The sequence below is a fragment of the Rattus norvegicus genome, chromosome 7, assembly GCF_036323735.1.
Source record: "Rattus norvegicus strain BN/NHsdMcwi chromosome 7, GRCr8, whole genome shotgun sequence".
Lineage (NCBI taxonomy): Eukaryota > Metazoa > Chordata > Mammalia > Rodentia > Muridae > Rattus > Rattus norvegicus.
Genome location: NC_086025.1, coordinates 83,928,912 through 83,951,905, shown reverse-complemented (window position 1 = coordinate 83,951,905; position 22,994 = coordinate 83,928,912). Strand labels below are relative to the sequence as shown.

The 22,994-nt window shown below is 37.8% G+C and overlaps 1 protein-coding gene and 1 long non-coding RNA gene across 11 annotated transcripts in view; one reads left to right on the top strand and one right to left on the bottom strand.

Annotated features, from left to right (window-relative positions):
* Positions 1–22,994, top strand: part of Trps1 (transcriptional repressor GATA binding 1) — a 226,489-nt gene that overhangs the window by 80,704 nt on the left and 122,791 nt on the right. The window lies entirely within an intron of this gene.
* LOC120093649 (uncharacterized) overlaps positions 1–22,994 on the bottom strand; it is a 51,165-nt gene that overhangs the window by 14,221 nt on the left and 13,950 nt on the right. The window contains exons 4-5 of one of the 2 annotated variants that reach the window (XR_005487107.2): positions 22,870–22,994; positions 1–16,852 (exon numbers count right to left, since the gene is read on the bottom strand). The exon at positions 1–16,852 is cut by the window's left edge and continues 14,221 nt beyond it. This is a non-coding gene — a long non-coding RNA (uncharacterized LOC120093649). The other variant, XR_005487105.2, reaches the window with a different exon arrangement.

The following is a 22,994-nucleotide window of genomic DNA, read 5'->3' as shown; positions in this document are numbered from 1 at the left end:
GAGAATGGAAGACAAAGCTAGAAAGATTTCAAAAGCTTTCCTGAATGTGTCCATACTGAAAAACCAGCCCGTTATCCTAATGCCTTTGCCTAGATGAGATGCATAAAGGAACTGGTTATCTCTGCAGAACTGGAAACCCTACTGGCTGCATCTTTCCGCCCTGACCGAATTCCGAAAACAGTGTGGGGAAAGGAGTTAGATACATGGATATAAAATTGGCAAATTGTTATGGTTTTTACCCCTCATGCTGTGCTGTGGCTGCATTTATAGCCTTTCTCTGGTATTATGTTCATTTCCTATCATTATTGGGATCTGTGTCGAGTCTAGATTTATGAAAAATTAACCAGTTCAAGAAAGCCTTTTGCTAAGATTTATCTTATGGAGTTATTTTCATCTGGGTGGTTTACAGGGATGATAATTCCTTCCTTCATTTAAACATGATGTAGTAAAAGTCATTTACAGGAAATGAAATTCCACTTTGTTACTTTCTTCACTTAAAGGCTAATCTGATTAGCTTTCAAACGTTCGTTCTTCTTTTTATTCTGCACTTGAACTATGCCTATGGAAGGCATATGGATTTAAATGGTGTATTACCATCTGCTGATAAGGGGAAGTGAGATGCTAAATCAGACTGGCAGGCAAGTCTATTTCAGTAGATGCTATTTCAATCTGGAATGCTGTAGGAAGTCTTGGAGTATTTTCATCAGGATTATATTGACGTGTACTCCCACAACAAGTATAGATGTTGATGTAGTTGAAATTGTAGGATCTTTAGGTTCTTATGTCTACGTAAAGCTGCAGAATTGTATGAAACTTCAATTCTATGCTGCATTTTTTCCCCTAAAGTCTTTCTGTGGTATTTTTTAAAAGCAATGACACATTTTCTTTGTCCGGAAAGTAAAACATGAAGGATAAGCCTTTTCAGATAAAGAACTAAAACTGAAGAAATAAATTGTTCTTTTCCACGATGCTCATTTGTTGACTATGTTAATGACCTGCTGTATTTTGCAAAGTAACAGTTTTGCGGAGTTTAGAAAAAGAGTAAAGGAGATTTACCATTAGGGTTAGTAAATGATGATCTGTAGCAATGAGGAGGAAGGTGAGCTTCTGAAGCATCATTATAGTTGATCCTTTGAGCATTGCAACTTAGTTATAATATGAGGCTGAGTTTATGGTCTCCAAGGGAGTGTACCTGGTTGAAAAGTCTCCTTTCAAAGACTCAAAACTCCACACCCTTTCCATCTAGTTATCCTGTCCATTCTGACTACTTGCTGTAATAAGAAAGAAGGCTGACAGAGGGCAAGGATGACTCTGTTGTCTTTCCAAGGCAGCAACAGGAAGTTCAGGGACTCACACTGGCTTTGCAGATTGTGGCATAACTGTGACTCCTCCACCCAGCTCAGGAAGTGTCACTGCTTGGTCACTGGTAGCAAGTGGTATGTTACTTGACAATGTTACTCGTTGCAGGCCATTAGAAGATTTTATATCGCTTGGCAGTTTTAAGTCACTTTCTCATATTCCAAATTTGAGTTCCTGCATTTGCCTTCAATATGTTTTGGATACATAGGAAGGCTTGGGACAGAGAGTTGTAATTCATTCTTACACTTAAAACTTGGCAATTTTTCATTATACATGGTGTTGTCAAAATGTCTTATTACCAGACCCTTCTTGGTCTATTTCCTAGAAGGGGAGTTTCTGTGGTAAAATGTATGTACCCGCACGTGTGGGCACGTAATGCTTGGCTGTTCTCCCTTTTCTAATGTCAGTCATTGATTAGAAAAGCCAAGGTGTCTATTCAGAATTTTCTTAGGTTGTAGTAGCTAAGCAAGGAAGATAGATACAAGACATCAACATGTGGGAAAAATATGTCTGTAACTAGAAACTGTTATGCTGAATATCACTGTCCAATTGATGTATTATTCCCTTGATAGCAGTTATTAGAACCACTAATTTTCAACATGTGGTGAATCTTTTTGTCCATCCATCTCTGAATTTGGAGCAAGTACATCTTGGCTGTCAGTGATACGTGCAATTTGGTAGTGACAACCAGCCTTTTCTTTCAGTGGAGTTAACGGCTAAAGACATTGAAAATATTAAGAAAAAATATACATTCTTTCAGATGAGTTAAGGCCTCCTAGGTGATGTAGGCTGATATAACGCTGGCCCATAAGTGAGGCAGGGATATCAGTTGTAAAGGAGTGATTCACCCAGAGGCGAAAGCAGGACTGTCTTAGCATCTTGAGTCAATTTTTCAGTATTCATCTGATTTTCATTCACAAAACCATTTTTATGATGATTTAGGAACCGATTCGATTTTGAGTATTTAAATTTCGGAAAAACATAGTTATGACAAAACATTTTAGAAAAGCAGAGCTATATGGTGGTTCCAGATTTATTGACCCTTTCTTGGCTATCTGGGAGCTTTATAGAGTGTGAGAAGATGCGTGTGCCACTGCTCACTGCAGTGATGTTGTCTGTATTTTGATGTTTGTCTGTATAAGTACTGAAGTGATGGCATTCTGGTTTCTTCTCTCTGTTTCCCTGATTTCGGGAATATGTCATCCTCTACATTTCTTCTGGCCTTAAAATCTCATCTGCCCCTTCCAAAAAGAGGAAAAAATAACATAACAGAAGCCTCAGTCAGCGCTGCATAAGGACTGCCCGCACTACCCCTTCGTTAAGTGCCATGTAGTTTGGGTTTCTCTCATGGTCTACGTGTTGGGGTAGAAATCTCGGCTTCCATTTGGAGAAAACACAACGGGCCAACACGGTTCCACATGGAGAGGTTTTAATGGAAGAACGATCCTGATGCCAACACTATGACTAGTCAGATTGGTGACTTCATGATGTAACCAAACTGTCTGTCTGAAAAGGTTGTCAAGGATCCTCCATTTGCTGGAAGTTTCCCCATTATCCTCTAAGCCCTTAGTCAGTGTGCACCATTGGTCAGAATCACATGTTTCCCTCAATGGCATTCCATGCCCCAAAGTAAGTGCACATGCTAACCTTAAATGAGGCTTTGGGTAAACACATATGTCCACAGTTCAGCTATAGCTTGCTTTAAAACATTCGAAAAGTAAAGCCCATGACTATGTAGGCAGCATAATTCATATGGGAACATGGAAATTCTTTCCCTTATGTTTTTAAGAAAGCGGTTAGTAATTCTTAGAGTTCAGTGAGATAAGACATGCTGTCTTTAAGGAAAACGAGCATTATGACGCATGATGTTTCTCATTTCTTCATGCTGTTATTTTAAATGTATCAAATGCTTGTTTTGGCTATCATCGGCAAATTACTCCAGTAGCTAAGACAATTAATAAAAATTCTGTCCCAGTCATATGGCTTTTATTCATAGGATTGCTGTCTCAAACAGGGCACAGGGCACTTTGGACAGACAACTTCTACATTTTCACCAAACTGCAGACACTGAGTTAATCTGGTAGATTAAACAGTTACTATGTAGTGCTTCAGGGAGCATGTTAATATACATGTGGAAATACAGGCTTCTCAAATGGAAAAAAAAACAATTGCAAACCAGGAAACACCTATGTCTTTAGGAAGTAAATTAAAAAAAATATATGGTCATCTTGTCCCCAAAGCAACCGAATAAAAGACCCATGCTACTGTATTTATGATTACGTCTTTGTAGGAGGAGGCACTTTTTGTGCTAATTTCTTCATTTTTAGAGGCTGTGTCAGCCTTTACCAAGAGAATATGGAGTTGGAGTTTTGCAAATAATTTTGGATTTCCTTGACAGCTAACCTGACAAGTGCTGGTGTTGGAAAACAAGGACTTGTGAGAGCTGTTTGAACTTATAAAGCAAAACCACCTGTCACCTGAGGCTGTCAGCACTCGCCCAGCAAACAGTTCACACTGGTCTGTGTTGCTTAGCCACTTTCCCCTTGTCAGCAGAAGTCCCTGTTCACACCCGAGGGTCAGAAGTCTGCCTAAAGATTCACCATCATAGCTTCACATTCAACTGCACTCAGATGAATCTTTTCTTAATTTATACAGACAAACTAGGCCCTATGATCCCGTCTCCCCAGAGCAAATGGCTTGTAAGCGTAACGTAGCCTTCATATACTTGTCTTTTTTTTTATAAGCTCACACGTTTACTGTAGACTCTAATTAATACAAAATATTAAGATATATTTGATATTCTCTGGTCTTCTTTTCAACATCAAGAGTATTTGCTATTACTTAAAAGCTGATAAAAGCAAGGTATTGGATTTTTTTTAACATTGGGTCCCGTGTTGATCCCAGAAGTGGTATCTTTCCTCAAAAGAAGTACAAATGCAGGTGACTTGTAAATTTTTAAGGTGCTGTCGATAGGCATATTTCCCACACTCAAGTCTGCTGCAGGAGTGGATCACAAACCTGGGGTTCCAATACAGTTAGAGGATTGGTCATGTTCAGCATTTTGGCACCAAGAGTTGGAATGAATTCATTGATTGTCCATACAGTATGGGTAATGGGCACTATCAGCTGTTTCAACATACACCAATTATTTTCAAGCTTCCCAAAGCCATCTGTCACCATATTGTCCACTTTGTGAAATAAATTTGTCATTTATCTCTACATAAAGCAACACAGTCGTGATGGGTCGTTGTCCTTGCTATTGTTTCTCCTTCTAGTAATTTAGTAATAGAGATACTATATATATATTCAGTATATATATATATTTAGTTATATATATATGCAAAATCAATTACACCATATGTATTTTTAACTTGTAAAATCAATTATACCAGACAGATGTAGAACATGTCCACATTGGAAAATTATAAATAAATAGATGGGTAGATAGATTGGTCCATAAATAGTACCTAAGGTCCATAAATAGTACCTAAGGTAGTTAGAAGTACCTAAGGTAGGATTAAAAATACTTTGTGAAAGCAGCAGCATATCTGTATGCATATACACACGTGTATATATGCATATTGAACTCAGGGATTAAACCCAGGTACTGTTCCTAAGTCATTTTTTTCATTTTATTTTCTGTTTGTTTTTGTTCATTTGTTTGTTGTTTGTGCTGTTTTCCTTTGTCTTTCCACACAGATCTCTAGCATAGAGGAAACAGAACAGAGAAGTCTAGTTGCCTGAGTATACACAGGAATCCCTGTGTCTGCCTCCCCAGTGCTGCGAGTACAAGTGGGTCTCCATGCTTACTTGTTGAGTGGGTTCTGGGAATTGAAATTGCGATCCGCTTGTGTGGCAAACCCTTTCTTTCCCTAATGGCCCATCCTCCAAGTCCCTCTTTTTGTTTCTAGCACGTGAAGCTGAGTTATCCTATTCAATCACGTTGTTTTGTCTCTAGCCTCCACTGCAGAGTGTAATTCATCATAAATTACTAACACGGAAACTTTCCTTGGCGTTCGCTGGCGCAGTTCTTAAATGGTGGTGACCACCGCCTTGTCTGAGCAGGGCCTGGGATACATCTGCTTCTTTGGAGGCTTTGCAGGGCAGAAGCACGAATGTCACTACAAAGGAAACTGCCATGTATTTTCTGTGCCGTGATGAACAAGTCCAGAGATTTTGTGTGTTTTACCACTGCAATGTTAAATAAACTCAAGGTTGCATCCATTTCTCCAGCCATACCATTATCATTGCACGGCTTATCATAACTCCTATTACCTCAGCTGGAGTTTAAGTGTTATGACAGGGGACTTGCGTGAGTAGAGTTGAAGCTTAGGAGGACCTGTGGCTACAAGTTAAAAGTCAGGGGGTTTGCTCTCACAGAAAGTTTATGTTAAGATAAATTCATACAATGAGATTGATGAATTAAGATATTCAAGTATAAATTAACAAACAAAAGGTATATTACTTTCCTTAAGTTTCTGTGAGCTATTTCCCCTCATTTAACTGTTACATATTCATAAGAGGAAATGATACATTATGAAGTTTTCACCTCCCCAGCCCTCCTCTTCCTAACCAAAGTAGGGATTTAGTGACCAGGGGAAGAGACATTCACATCATGGTTTGAGCTCAGTCCTCTGGCTGCAATCAATTCAATCTTGACAAATATCTGAGCTAAGTACTTTGTAAGGGGGAATAGCCTTTTGTTCAGGGTGTGTGAGAAATCCTGCTGAACCAGGTTGGCTACAGAAACCAGGATCAAATTGCTTTGCTCAGAGTGGTGAATAAGAAAGTGCAGCCAACAGAGAAGTGAGGGAGATTTTTTTTCCCTCTTTCCGGAGCACACCCTCACCTGGAACCTGCAAAGGGCTCTTGGAGGCTCTTTTCCTCTTTTTTTTAATGATGACTATTTGGAGGGCATATTGCTTTGATTTTTGTCTGTTTATTAGAAATTACTCGGTTATCACTGGATAAATCAATAGTTAACAAATTTAATTTATTTATTTTTTGTTTTTGATTCAATGTTTGTCTTGTGCCTGTTGAGGCTGGTCGCTTTGCATTTAATCCACTTAGTCACTGCATTTGCCTTAGGGAACAGCAGCCTTTCATGCAAATCCTAGTCAATGCAATGAAACTAATGGAGAAAAACCATATAGCTGCCCACGCCACACATATACATAGACAGGCACATATATCCATATATGTATGTGTGGGTGTATATGGGCACTCATAGAAACCATATACTTTCCTTCACAGCTTATGTCTACATTATACTAGAAAGTAGGAAACTTGCGTATCCCCATACTTGGATATAGCGATTGCCCCTGCTTAAATTTAGCAAGTATATTAATTGTTTGGACCTAGAACAAGTATTTTTATATTAGTACAGTACCTTCTACTTGAAAATTGGAGAACATTCCAAATGATGTACATATTAATTTCCCAGAACATTGTTTTAACCAAGTTGTACCTAAGGTGACAAAAAAAGTTCTCTTGTCCTTTTAAATATAATACAGCTCAACACTGGTTAGCTTTTTTCTTTTTTAATCCACTCCCCCATCCCCAGCAGGTACACTAACCACTGTATAGACTTGAATTACTATTCAGTTTGGAGAAGGAGAATTAATCATGACAACTATAATTACAAATTTGTATCAAGTACCAAACTAGCAAGTATTTTTTAATATGAAAATTTTAACAGTATTTAAAAATCCAGGGAATATATACAATAGTATTTTCTTAATCCATTCAATAATCAGATTTTTAAATGTATAAACATTTGAGAGTTTAACATGTAGCACCCCATCTTCCTACTTCACCCGAGTACTTTTAATTGCCCCAACTCGAGTAGCATCACTTTACCCCACTGGATCTATTTAAAAGGTCATGGTGGCTTGTCAGGCCTGCCATCTGAGAGACTTTAAGGTACTGCAGTCTTTTGCTGGGCCTGTTTGCACTATTTCAGGCTCGCCGCCATATTATCACTGCTTCTCACTCTTGGGGCAGTTATACAGCAACACAGATAGTTAAGTCTTTGTACCTAAGTTTTTAAACCTGTAGGGTTATGTTGGGCAAGACCTGTCAGTAAACAATTGCTTGGCTTTCCTTCACTGCTGTGGTTTAAGGGGGTAGCTGTTAGTTTGGTTGTACAAGCAATTGAAAATGTTCCGTCTCCCCCGCCCCCCGGAGCTGGGGACCGAACCCAGGGCCTTGCGCATACTAGGCAAGCGCTCTATGACTGAGCTAAATCCCCAACCCGAAAATGTTCCCTTTTTAAAAAGGTATTTTCCTTCTGACTCCTATATCCCCTCTACTTCCCCAGGGTTCCCTAAGCTCCAAGGAGGGACCCAATGGAGACTCTTTAATTTAGACTCTGTCATTGCCTAATGTCAGTTGTAGATCTTTGCCTGTGTTCCCATCTGCTGCCAGAGGAAACCTCTCTGATAACTGGACAAGATACCAGTCTCTGAGTATAGCAGAATAATGGGAAACTGTGATTAGTGAGCATTGTATGGGAAAAATATATTTTCTTTTTTTTAATATTTATTTACTTTACATATATAACTACACTGTAGCTGTCTTCAGACACACCAGAAGAGGGTGTCAGATCCCATTACAGATGGTTGTGAGCCACCATGTGGTTGCTGGGAATTGATCTCAGGAATTAACCTCCGGAAGAGCAGTTAGTGCTCTTAACCACTGAGCCATCTCTCCAGCCCTGAAATATATTTTCAATAAAAAAAGAAAAATATTTTTTAACATTGTAGTTTATTTTAGTGTTGTACTATTATGGATGACCACCTAGTTAATACATTTAATTATATTTTCTTTCTTCTGCTTGTTCTAGGAGTGTGTACTTGACCCTTTATCCACATACCCAAGTTCCACCTAATCAAATGTAATCCAAAGGCCACCGAAGGGAACATTCTCTTTGGATTATCCCACAGTGTTGGGTACTTTCTTAAGTGTTGATTTGACATATTCCAACGTTGCACCTTTTGTTGATAGTAAAGTTTGGAATCATTTAGCAGGGAAAAATAGTATTAAGGAAAAGGAGATCAAGATACCAGCCTTCTTCTGCTATAACTGATTTTAAAGAATATGGCTTTATAAGTCTGAGCAGTACAATGAAATTTCCCTGTAGGCGTGCCTGGTGCCCACCACATGTATGTGGAAAGCACAGACTGTTTGCACCAATGGCCAAGGTTCAACCCGGTCTTCTTCTAGTATTTGGAGTTTGTTGAGGAAGATAAGCCATGCACTTGGGTGACCAGAAATTAAGTTAATATTTGCTAATAGGAAAAGTAAGATATAACGTTTCAGAACTGGGCATACTACTCACACATGCCTCATTTATACTGCAGGACTACTTTCATTTATGAACTGTGGTGAAACACTGAGCTAGAAGGAGCGGTGTTTGTACAAACCAAGCATAGCTGTAGTCTATGGTTAACGCCAATGCTACCTTCATCTCTGTGATCATAAAGCTGGCGAATTTGTTCTTGGAGTTGCAGTAAATAGGTAACATAGGGAATGTGAGCAGTAAAATGGTCCGACGTGTTGTTAGCATTCCTGACTTCCTGATACCAATTGCTGCATTTAAGCTGAGGTCACATGGTGTCACTGACTGGCGGAGGACATTTTTTGCTAAGTTGTTGGACATTGTTATTTCAACAATTGACATAGGAATTAGACATTCATATGTTTCCTTCCTATGAAGGCTGCTAAGTAGCATTTTTAATTAATTAATTAAGTAACTAATTAATTAATTATCTATTCATTTACTTTTGGATGAACACTTTTATTTCATCTTAATCTTCTAGGAAATAGTCTATCAGTAAGGGATGTCAGGGCAGGAACTCAAAGTAGGAACCCAGAGACAGGAAAAGAGAAGCCATGGAGGAATGTTTGTTCCTTGATCAGCCTGCTCTCTTATAACACCCAGGACCCCCTAACCACCTAACCGTAGTTAGCACAGTCGTAGACATCAGGGGCCATCTGTATCAATCACTGTTGAAGAAAATGCACCACTGACTTCGTGACGCTAGTCTTATGGAGGGATAGTTTCAATTAAGAGTGCCTCTTCCCAGATATGTTTAGGTTTTGTTAGCATGTCATTTAAACACATAAATAGACATGTATGACTGCTTCAGACCTTTGTGCCTTATGGTTTTGAGTGTGCCTCTATCAGAGTTGATAGAGATAGTCCTCTGCACCTGACAGGCAGTATATAATCAGTACACCAATGCTTTTACCACTAGTGCTTATCAGAGTTTCCTCTGAGTGTTTCGCAATACACGTGCCTTTATATTTGCGACATCTCTAAAATTGATGCAACAACAGTTCCCTGGAATGTTCAAAATAATTCAAGGCACAAAGTAGCCTATGTGTTTAAACAAGTCCTTTACACCTTGGCCACATGGTTGTTTAGATTTTATGGAAACAGAATTTGTTTCTTTTCTTTCCTAACGTCAGGCATTCATCGGCAATGGTTTCTGTGCCCAATTAATGTCTCAAAGACTCTAAATAAAAAAATTTCTTCCCGGATCTTTTTCTGGGAGAGCCTGCTATTGATGGCTGATTATAGAATATTGCTTTTTCTGAACTATTTTATGATTTGTAGAAGTTGAGTTTTTAGATTCTTGAAGGGTTACCCTTATCCCTTTTTTCCCTCTCACAAATGAGTTGAGAGTTAATGCTGGCTGTTTTGTTCTAGTTAAAAATAAAACAACCGGAGATGACTGGCATTAAGGTGGACGCAGTTGACCTGGGTCATTGTTCATTGTTCTTGAAGTATAGGTCACTGAATGCTTCTGGTCTGTGTACCTCTGTTTCCACTGATGCTTTCCAAAGCAGTCCATGCAAAATGCTTAATGTTTCTACAATTAACATACAGGGTACCTATATAAAAGTATACAATCTACCCAAAGCAACTATTTAAAAGATTAAAAGACAGTGTACCCATTCATGGCCTACTTTTGCAACCAACAATGTAACAATTTGGTTTCTTACTAAGAATATAAAGATAGGGAGGTTAAAATGTTATAAAAATATTTTATATGAGTTTAAAAATGCTTGAAAATTTTGTTCAATGTTTATCTCTTGTATAAACTCAATAATGGAGTAATTATAATGACCTCAAATGCATTGAGCCTAGAGTCACTCACTTAATTATTAAACTCATAATAGTGTCTAATTAGAGTAAAGCCTTATCCTATATTGGTTATTCAATAGTGACCCAAACAGAAATATCCCTGTTCTTAGGTAGGTAAAACATTTTTTTTCTACCTAAGCTTTCAGGCTAATAAACATGAAATATTTGTTGTACAGACAATCCAAGAATAAATTAGAATGAACTCACTTTTACTTAGTTCCTTTTCTATAACCCTCAAACTGACACTTTTTAAATTCAATGTTATCTAAATTATAATGAATTATTAAAAATATGTAGTAAACAAATACCAAAAGCTTAAATTAGAAGACCAGTAATTAGTATAGTATCAATTTTTTATGAATATTTCAGATGACTCTGGGAAACATACTCGTATTCTGATATCACCCACAGCTGATAATAAATATAACATGTTTATTTACATTAATATCCTGGATCACATAAGTGGCAAGAATCTCTTTGTAAGATTTTATAATGCATTCTGTTACGCATAAATATACCATGGTGTTATTCTCTGTGATATCAGATCACTCAATGACCCTAACAATATCATGAAACATTGCTGATTCTGACTATACAACATACCATGATGTAGCCAAACAAAACAAAGACAAAAACATAAACAAAATAAAATTAAGTACAGGCCAAATTATTGGAGACTATATTGAATCCACGGTGTGAACTCTATGGTATAAATGACTGACTTTTTTGGACTTATCAGCAAAATACTATGTGATCCAGAGAAGAATGAGGAACATGATTCCGTTTGTCAAATTCAAGCATTGGCGTCTGTGGACAAGTAGCAGGGTGTGTGTGCATGTGAGACTCTGACTCAATCCTCATTGTCTCTCTCTGTAGACAAGGTTGGAATAGCCAGGCTTACATAGCACCTTCTGCTTGTTCTCACGTGTTTTGTATTCTCGTTATAATCACTGGGTGTTTGAAAACTTTTGCTGAAGATAGGTAAGGACCCTTCTTTTCTTTTACAAAATGGACGTTATAGTTGTGAATACTGCATCAAGCCAAGCCACTCTAATTTATTTCTGACCATATACTGTATTCTAACAGAGTAGCTAGGGAAATAATTCAAGGTAAATAGGAAGGAACTGAGTGAAGGTATTGGCTTCCTAATTAGGAATCTATAGGTCTCATTTATAAGGTTTCATAGTTTTAAATAAATATAAAGTTAAGTTGTACAGTCATTCCTGCTAGAAGTAGCACTGCTTTCTGCCGTCTTAACACCAGAGACATCTTAACAGAACGTCTTTCTTTCTTCCGGAAGTCTAAGATGTAAGACTGACAATAGTCACTGTGCTCTGACTCTCGGATTCAGAATGGTGGTGGAATTTGACCTTTACAGATCATCTTGCTCGTCTTGGATTTAGGTCAGGCTTTTACACTTTACAGGAAGAAGAGAACGCTTGAGATGGTCATGATTTCTCCTCTTGAATGTGAGACACAAGAGGACTGAAGCAGTCCTTTAAGTAATGAATAAACTCCACCACTGAACTGATTCTCTTCATGGGCCAGCATACAGATTTTCAAAAACAAATATAGAGTCAGGTTGAATAGGCAGCTTGGACGTTTGGCATGTAGGCATACTTGGTTTCACAGAAAGTAGAAGATAGCACTCACTAGAAATAATGGACTTCTGAACCATAAATGATTTCCCAGCTTAATTTGCTAAATTCCTATTGGAGTGGAAGAGACTCCTCTCGCAAATATTATGGTCATGTTTCAGGAGGTTGTTTTTCTAATCTTACAAAACCTGCACCCTGTTCAGTGAGGCAGGCAGTGAACAAAGTGCCTAAGGATTGGAGCTTGTTCACCCAGCCCAATAGATATGAGCGCAGGTTTGGTGTATTAAGAGGATACAATTTGAAGTATATTAGAACTACGTTCCACTGGACTGAATACAGAGGCACTGTACAGCTAACAATAGCAACTTGAATATATGTTCTAGTAAACAAGTTAGTAACCTCTCTGCTTATTTGAAATGTTTCCAAAGCAAGCATCACAATTTAGTAGATTCCATCAGCTTTCTCTGTAATGAAGAGGTATTTTAATTATTCTATAACCTTGAAAATGCCTCAATTACAAAAAGAGCGAAACTTGAGACTGCGGGTGAATTAATTGCTTTGAAGCAATAGGCTTTGGTATTGTTTCCCCATATTTTGACAGTTGGTTAATAATTTCTCACATTTGAGTAGGGTCATTATGGCTGTTAGGTTACATTGAAATCTGAACTTTTCTGTAAAGTTCTGTGACTAGCTTAGCATCATCTCCACACCACGAGCTGTCTGTGTATAGAGAGGAAATAGACTGGTCCTTGCTCCGCTCAACCAGCCATATGCAGATGTCCTTGTCCTACCCTTATCTCCTTCTGCTTCCCATGCTCCTGTCTGGAGGGAATTGATCAGCCTGGAGGGAAAAAGAAGGCCTTGCCAAACAACTCCGATTGTTAAAAATCCTTGGGAAAGGTCACTGGTGCTTGATAACATGTTGGGAATCTTACGAATGACTGGTTTCTCTCTCTCTTTTCTTTCTCTCTCTCTTTCCGCCCCCCCCCCCCCTCTCTCTCTCTCTCTCTCTCTCTCTCGGACCTCCACGTTGAAGAGGGAAATTACAAATGTTGAAATAATCTGTTCTATTTGCCCAGTCTGCTCCAGGATTTGGCAAACACAAAGTATAATGAAATCCTACCTGGTGTTTTCCTGAAAGTGACAATTCTAATCTTAGAGGAGAGTAAGACAAAAGTGCCTTTAAAACTCGACCGTAGTCGAGGGTGATCTGTGCAGACAAGCCTTACCTTTGAAAACTGAATTATGAGCCGGGTACATCTTGTTAGTGGCTTCCTGGGTTTGGATGTTTGGGGAGTGAGAGTCCCACAGGTACCAGAGGAAGAGATAGGAACAGATCTGTAACCACAGGAGGAAGGAGAGTCCCTGGGTGCTTGAGGCAGATCACTGTTTTTACTCCTTTGCTCGGCTTCATTCATGGTCTGGTCTGGTCTCTTTGTTCCTCCCTTTGTCCTTCCCCTCATCTACCCCTGGGCATCCTGTCTCTCTCCTTCTTCTGGCATGCTTCGCAAAGGCCCTTCTCTCTGAACCGGTGCCTTCTGGAGCAGTCGCCCCTTATCTCAGCACCCCATTGACTTGCCTTCTACTCTAATCACTTTAAAAAGTTATGTCCTCTTTCTTGGCCTCCATACTGAAATGTATTTCAGTCTATTACTCATTCCATTGATAAGTCTCCCATTTATCCAAACTTTGAGAGCTGTGCTTTTTTGAGTTGTTGAAAAGCTTGTATTCAAGATCATGCTGCAGTTTTCTCTGGCCAGAATGTGAATTATTTTGGACATTTTTTTAAAACTATTAACTATGGAAATTTCAGTTGAAAATTTAAAAATGGAAACACGCTCAATTTTGTCACCCTAAACCAATTTTTTCCCTGTGCCTCGCTTTCTGGGGTTTTGAGAGTGAGAATGGATCTCGTATACGGATTGCCTCTTGAGTGGGTTGGGGATGGGGGATTGTAGAAGTATTTTTGTACATTTTAGGTTCTCAAGTTTATGTTAAGACTTTAATAGGGCTGGAAAGCCAGACAACCAGGAGTGAGAAGCTGCTTTCTTTGTTAGTTTGTGACTTTGTTCTCCCCTTTGGGCATCCTTGGAGCTCTGAAAACAAGAAAAATCCCTCCTCATACTGTACGTCAGTGATGAGGAATGCTGCCTTAGTTTTACAGACTTCACTTCTTTGCTTTTGCATTAACGATGACACGATTTTAGAATCTAGTGAATAATCATATGTAATGTATTTACAGAAATATATTTTATGCAGATATTCATATGAAGTTACAAGTACTACATCACTATTAAATCACTTGTTTTGATTTTGCTAGTAGCTGATGTGACAAATTTTGATGATCCAGTCTAGTCTCCAGGGTGACTTCTTTCCCTACTAGGTAGTGATTTCTATACTCCAGTATTCTGAGAATAAGTGTTCTGAAGCCATTGTACCAGGTCAAATTTAATTAATCATTTTTTGAATGAATCTTATACTCTGGATTTCCAGGATTAAAGTTTGAAGGTAAGCATTTTTTTGAGGGGGGAAAATGTCCTGGCAAAGGACTTATTTTCATTTAATCCTACAAAGGAAAGATTTAAATTGTATGCATGTAAAAAAGAATAATTTATTAAAACAACCATATTATTATAAGAATTGTAAAAGAATGTTAATGACATAGCTTAAATATGCTACAGTTGATGTTACATCATCTAAACTAATTCAGAAAATTTCTGTCCTGTACTACTAAGTTCAAAATGTTGATTTATTATGGTCTATTCATAATTATTATAAATGTGCATTATTCAATTTTCATAATATTTATTACATTTCTTATGATTTGCCATAAAAAACTTCAAAATAATTGTTGAAATTATGCTTTAATGTCTTTTCTTTAGGGGCAGAGATAGGACACAGCAAATTAGCAAGCCCTAGACCTGGGTTCCATCCCAAGCACTGCAAAATTAATAAATAAGAGAATAAAAATTCTTCCCTTCATGTGAATTTAATTTTACATTCATGATAACTGTTTATATATGTAAGTGGTGGGGCGACTGTCTCCCTTTGACATGTGCTAATAAAATGTTATGGCCAGATAGTAGATCAAAATAAAGAGACTCCCCCAACACATCTCATCTTTTAGATTACGCGAAGTGCATTATGCAACCACATTCATTCTGTGTGACTCAGGCAGAAACTTTAATTTTCTTTGGAACAGGCTCACACCATATTTATCTCACTGATTCTATTCAGGGGGAGAAAAAATATATATAAAAAGATATCTTGTTAGATTTGGTGACATAAAGGTCAAAAGATAAACTGTAAATGATCTCCGTGTTTATTTTTTTGACAGTGTTAAATTAGGAGCCGCTCAGCCTTCCTGGAGAATCACAACCTGAGTAATTGAACAAGTCGCTGGGGAGTATGCTTGGTTAGGCTGATTCCTATTATGTTGACTTGTCAGGGGCCAATAATTAAAGCTGAAAAGCGATGCTCATTAGTGTCTGCAAGATGATTCAAAGAATAAGGGAGAGAAGTCCTTGAGGCGCACCTGCAAAAGGCAGGCATGCCTGGGAGGTGAGCAGATCGAGTGGCTGCCCTTTCTGCTGTGTTAGCAGTCTAGTTGTGAAAGGGGCACACTGAGTATTGTAAATGTCCTTGCCCCACACAGATCACAAATCACCTTTTACTTTTGTACTTCCCCCCTATGTAATAATATTCTGCACAACGATATTTGTAAGGGAATTCCTTTCAGAGAATAGTCCTTTGAAAAAAATTAAACTGGAAACCATTTCATTCATTTGCTGGAAACTTTGTACCTGAATGCACTTCTCCTTTGGATTCTCAGTTGGCTATACATAAAATACATGAGGTATACAGTGTTGGCTGCAAAAGTGTTTGCCACATTTACTGTGCAAATATAGGATTTTAAAAATGGATATTTAAGTGAGCTAAACTGAATAGAGGACAAAAGCATAGGCTATAGAGACATCTAGAAGAGTGAGAATTTATAACCTGAGAAGAACTCTGGGTGGAGAACAATTGTTTTTAGCACTGAATGCTGTGCAAACATGATCATAATGTCCTGAAATGCTTTCTTTAGTTTGTTATTCTTTAGTTTTGTAAAATTCAGTCAATTTGTTGGATTTTGCTGTTATCTATTATTCTAAGAGGTATTTTGTAGTGATGATGCACTCATTTTGTTTCCAGCACTACACTTTGTCCTGGGCCTTGCAGCTGGACAATGTATATGTCTTTTCCAAAGCCCCACGTTCTGTTGGAGTCCTTAGTTTGTTATATAATACCCAACAAGAACATTTTGTTCCTTTGTTGATCCTACTGATGTGATTCTCTCTGAGATTTTGTCCATAAGGAAAGCCCTCCCACATGTGAGACTTCTACAACTTATATCACAGACGTGCCATGCTGATTTGAACTTGTGAATGTTTCTGTATCTTCCATTTATGCCGAGTCCCTTAAGGACGTGGATTGATTCTTGTTAATGTTTGCATGTCTGGTGGTTGGAGCTCAGTAAATGTTGGTTAAACTTAATCAGGGAGCAGAAGAGATCTTCTGGGATAGTTATATATTTCCAAAGATAATAACAGCTTTAGAAGTCAAATAGAACAACCCCCTAGTCTATGCCAAGAATTCCTTACTGGATGTTCTTTAACAGATAGCTCCTTTGCTGGCTTGGTAGAACATTTCCAGAACTTGAGAGGTCAACATTTTGCGAGCAACTGCTTCTAGATTGGACAACCTGAGTTTATAACAACAGAAAGTTTATAGTTAACAGAGTGGTACTTTACATAAATTATCTTCAGTATTCATAATGTCCTTCAGCATTGGAGATCAATTATCGTTAACTCCATTCTGCAGATAAGGATGCTGCATTCCAGAGATGTTTGATGCTTTCCTGAAAGCCTTGTGCCTCCTTGAGAATCTACCTGTTTCTGAGTTAAGCTTTAGAAGTTTCTGTTTCCAAGCCCGAAGCTACCTCCTTACCGTTTTTCTCCATTATTACAAATATACTAATTGTCAGTTTTCTTCAGTAATCTATCCATGTGTATCCATGGAGACAGGGGTGTTTACCACATCCTGCTGCAACATAGTCATGCCGTGGAAAACACTGTCCTAAGCAGGTGGGTTCCTTACATTACATCAGTACTCCAGTCTACCTTAATCTTTCTTATGCTTGAGTGGGTTCTCTGAGAGATGTTTTTAAATAAGGTACTTTGGCAGAAAAGTCTACTTGAGTAGGTCTTTCTATATCTGTATTTATTAGTGAGAACTAGTGAGAAAAGTCCAAAAGGAGAGATCCTTAACTGCGAAATGTGGGTCTAGAAGAATCAATGCTTTATTAATACTGCTGAGTTGATAAGCAAACTGTTATGTATAGAAGCCCTCCCCACTCTTATCAGACCAGTATGCGGTATTGATTTTATTCTGTAATATGCTATGTTTCTGTGAGAACAGTTATATCCAAACCACAATCAATATTGGCTCATCTGACAGTTATAAATGCTAAATCTATATTCATTTGCATGATTATTGACAGCACTTGAATTTAATAGGGTTGGTTTTTTTTTAAAAAGCTGTGAGCTTTATTTTCTTAAAGGTTTCTCTTAATATAAGGAAGGTAGATACTTCATTTGACATTCTCTTCTATTTGAAATAAGCTTATTGATTCAAACTAGAAAAGCTCACATTAATTCATACATTTCTAATATTTTTCTTTGTGATAGACTGTGATGACCCAATTATATATTCTACTCAGAATGTCTCTCATCAGTTCTCCTAAAAATTTTTTTAAAGAGCCATTGAACCAATTTTTACAGTACTATTAATCAGAGTAATCAGTATTAATATACTACTTTACCAGCTGAGTGCCACTTGTCACTAATATGACAGGGTAAATTTTACAATTTTTTTTACAAAGACTTTAATTTAGTAGGAGAAAAAAGGGGGTGGGAACAGGATTTTAATTGTTAGCAATCAGAAGCTTGCATGATTACGACTGGCATTCTGAATCAGACATGGCAGACTCTACTGGGAATCAATTTCATTTCTTACTAATTCTTTCACAGATTTAAATGTAGTCTTATTTACCAATACATGAAACATTAATTATAGGTAGACCTAAGGGTGAGTAATATGTCAGCTAGAAGTAATTTCTTATTGGAGTTGAGGATTTCAAGGTGATTTGTCTAGACAGCTTTCTTCTTTTGTATCTTGCTTGCTTTGGAAATCTCAAATCTAAAACCTAAAATCTCCAATATCCTTAGGCCTCCAAACCAATCGTTTATGTATAAAATGGCCACTCTTGAGTACTGACATATTTTGGTGAGGATTGTTTTGTTAAGAAGTTTCTTTTAAAGATGATCCTTAGCATTAATGCAAGTTCTTTTATCTCCAATGTTCATGTTAGTCATTGTTTAGTTCTCCAGTAAAGCATTAGGTATTCCATTCAGACAAGAGGATAGAGCAGGAGAACTCAGCAAATGGTGCATAGAAAAGCTGGCTTGCCGGCAGCTACCTTTCTGCTGTGAGGCCTTCCTAGACAGAGAAAAGCTGGAGACTGAGTAAGGCTGAAGGGTGGTAGAGACACTCTTCATGGACGGTGTGACAGAGAAAGCAGACAGAGGCCCCAGAAAGAAGTCCAAATGTTTTCCAAGTCCTCATTACCCAAGGGGGATTGCTGCATTTCTGAACATTTAACTATACGTGGTACGCGTATTGACCAGACTACCAAACAATGTGTAGATCCAGAACTGGCAACAGAAACTCACTCACTGATCACTTTATAGAATAATCCGTGAGCTATTTATTCCTTGTTGCCTAGGTAAAGCTCAGAGAAAAGAAAGACACACACACACACACACACACACACACACAGAGAGAGAGAGAGAGAGAGAGAGAGAGAGAGAGAGAGAGAGAGAGAATCAGAATATTTCTCTTTCCTTCTGATTAAAAATAAAAGTGATGCATAGAAAGTTGGTTTAGTAAATTATAGATAATAAAAGCATCTCTTAAGGGCTTGCTGTTTGATGGGACTTTTTAATGATTTAATATAATTAAAAAATAAAATTAAGTAAACTTCCCGTAATTTGGAGGCTAGATTAAGAACAAATTTCTGGGAAATTACTGTCAGTGATAAACTTTAAATACAGTTGACCAGTAAGTGTAATGTCAGTTTTATTGTTTAAGCATTTGAACTTGGCTTTGTAAACAAAAAGAAGACAAGAGTTGGGTGCCTGCTGAGAATGATTTGGTAACTTCTCTTTGCCTATGCTTATGAGTATGGGCCTAGTTTTAGCCAACTAGGATGGAGACTGAGCTTCTGCTCTGTGCATAAATGTAAGGGAATTTAAGGAAAGGAAGAGATTAATTATTGGGATAAGTATAACAAATGGCTCTGCAAACTGATATTTTCCCACATTGACAGGTGCCTCCTCATATTGGAAGCTTGTAGCCATACATAATTTGAGAATATTTTTAAAAAGCATTTTTTTCTGGAAATATTCACTTAAAAACTGAACCCTCTGTCTCTGTCTCTGTCTCTGTCTCCGTCTCTGTCTCTCTCTCTCTCTCTGTGTGTGTGTGTCTGTGTTTGTTTGTCTTTTGTGTCTATGATACATCTTTATTGAATATATATTACCTTTCAGTTTTGAAATATCAAATAGGAATTTGTAAAACCCATTTGCTCTTCAATATAAAGAATAATAACTGAACACAATTTAGAACATAAATCTTGTGTACTTTCCATTATGTAAATATTTATAGATAATGTACTTATTTCTTTAAATGAAGGGAAACATTATATATACTACAGTAGCTATTATGGTCCTGTCTGATTATTTTTATTTTAGTTTCAAATAGTTACACACACACACACACACACACACACACACACACACATATTTGCTATCAGTAAGCATTCAGAGTTACTTTTATGTTTATTATTATAAGATGGATAAATAAAAGAGAAAATAACATCCAATGTTCCATTCCACCGAAGATAGGATTGTACTATTTAAACAAATATCTAAAAACATAGCAATTATTAAACTCTGACCATCCAACGTAATATGCTGCATCACAGAGGGAAGAGCAGCATAGTTTATGAGGCACAGTCACTCAGGTGATCACTTTAGCAGCAATAGAAGGAAACACCATGGAGCCATAGATCAGGGCGTGCTACAGTTATTTATTTCAATGTTTTTGGTCATCGCCATGTTTATCGTGTGATAACTCCTATCCCAAGAAAAGAAAGCAAAAGAGCAAGAAGGATCCTTCTAGTAACGAGCGTGAGCCAATCTATTTAAAATACTAATGTAAGGGACACAAACGATAGCCATGCTGATATAGAGGATAGTTTGAAAGACACTGAGAATCAAGGTGTTTAAATAAGACTCTACTCTACTCTGTCTAGTCAGTCATCTTCAAGTTCAAGTGGCCCAACGTGATTTCTTGTAGTTTTCTTCGTCCTTCCTGTCCACATTCCTCTTTTCCTTTTAGGTCTAATTACTTATGAAATCTGAAGACCGTGTACCATGATATTTCATAAATAGTGAGTTTCAACCTAGGGTTTGTTATAATCCTAGCACTTGGGAAGTAAAAGGAGGAGAAATAGGAGTTCAGGACCAGCATCAAGTAAATAGAAAATTATTATAGGACAGCTGGGTTACATGACCTCTGTCTCCAAAAACCAAAAAGGTTAATAATAATAATTAATAATAATAATAATAGTAATAATAATAATAATAAGAGCATAAGCCAGAATCCAATACCAGTTGCACTGGAGAACGTAGTCGTTAAATTAATTAAATGATGGATGGGTTTAGCTGTCACCAATGCAGAAAGCCTTAGTGGACTTTAGTTTCTCCTTATCAAATAAAGTCTTGTGCTTTGGTTCATATTTTGCTCTAAAGAACTTTGTGTGAGTCTGATTAACCACTAAATGTACCCTCATAGCTTTCTGCATACCTAGTAATTTTGTGGAGCAAATCAATACAATGTAACCTGTTGAGGATTAATTAGAAGCTGTTCTTGCCACCCCGAAGTGTTGGCTATCATTTCAGACGGGATCTGCACAGATGCCAGGGAGGCAGGCCCAACCGTTGCCTCCATTCCTGACTTACAGACCATGCCGTTCTTCCTGGCCAGGAAGGAACACAGTTCTATATGCTATGAAATCTTCGCAATGCTCCTGTAATTTAGAAGCCCACATTCCTAGCCTTTCTGAAGAAAAAATTGAGGCCTAAAGTAAGTAAATGGCTGCCTCTGTCAAATAGGCATTTGTGAGGAGATGAGACCCACGTTCAAGCTCTGGTAAGCTGTTTCCTGTGAGCGTTCCACTACTGTCTTCTAGTTATAGCCACCAGCATTCATCTCCATTGATTTGAAAACATTCTCCTAGTGATCTGCACCTTCCTTTATTCCCCCCCCCCCCAGCATTCCAAAGAGAATTAAGCTCTGAGTTTAGATTTTATTTTGTTCGTTTTGTGTTGATGAATTATCTCTCAGTAACAATGTGGAATTCTGTCCTATTCAGGACTTTCACATTTCATACTTAATTATAATACATACGGGCATTACGACATTAAACAAACATGAATTCTAGAACATAGTGATTTCAAAATAACTCTACTTAAAAAGTCCCTTAGGTTATGCGAAGGACTTTGTAAGAGAGATGAATTATTTTTAGTCTGATAAGACTACTATTGAAATCCACACTAAATTAAGATAGATTCCTTCTCATTTTGAGATGTCGTTTGGGTTGTGGTTTATACGAATTGACCATCTTCCCGTGCACAAACGGGTAGATTTTGTTTTGAGCAAGTTCCTATAAGTAAATACTAGGAGGAAAATAATAGGGCTGATATTCTCTTCTCATTTGCTAAAAGTTAGTGTCAAGTTTTTAAACATTCCTCATTGGTAAGATCTTTCTCTTTTTTGCTCATGTAAATGAACAGATGGGCATTTACACGAATTAACCAGTTGTTCTTTCAGAAGAAAAATCACAAAGGAATGTTAAGGGTTCCTCTGAAAGCACATCATTTCTAAATTGAAAGAAAGAAGATGGATGAAAGCCTCAGCCAGGAGGTGGAGGGCAGTAAGTGCTCAAAGTCACCAGCATGCAAAGGTTATGGAGGGCTTCATTTGAACACACCCTTTCCCCTTCCTTATGGCAGTGGAAACAGCATTCTGACAAGCTTATTTTTCCTGTGTGTGTGTCTGATGTAGTTGAAAATGTCTGGAGTCTTCTTTTCTTCCTCTGTCCTTTAGATGACTATATCTCCATGAACACTAAGCTACTTCAAACCTGTCCTAATGCCTTCATGACATTGTTTGTGGTGAGGTTAAGGGGACTGTGCATTTACCACTTACTGCACTGGGAAATCCCAGGCGCTGGGTTCCTACCAGCTTTTGTTAGTCCACAGAGAGAAGAAAGTTTAGGCTTGTGCGTTTCCCTCCTGGAGCCCTGATTATTTTGGAGTAGGTCATATTGTAGGACTTAAAATTGTTTAATTATAGCACTTGACAGTTCTCTCATAATAATAATACTTAGCACTTACACAGGCTGTTTCATCTTCAAAGCCTTTCACAAGCACTAATTAATTCTCACCACATGCCTGGGAGGAGGGTATCATCCCCATTTTACAGATATGGAAATTGATGCAAGCAAGTTAAGAGTCTCCCCATTGGTCATAGTGGGAAGCCAGAATCTAAATGCAGGTTGCAAATTTAGGAGTGGCTGGCGCCTAAATCCTTTACCTTAGGCCTAAATCTGGCCTCTTCTCTGTTCATCTCTTCATATTTCCTTCCTTTTCTTTTTCCAGTTTTGGAAAAGACTTGGTATTTTCTCTTCTCCATTCCCTTTAGAAAGTCTTTGTTTAACA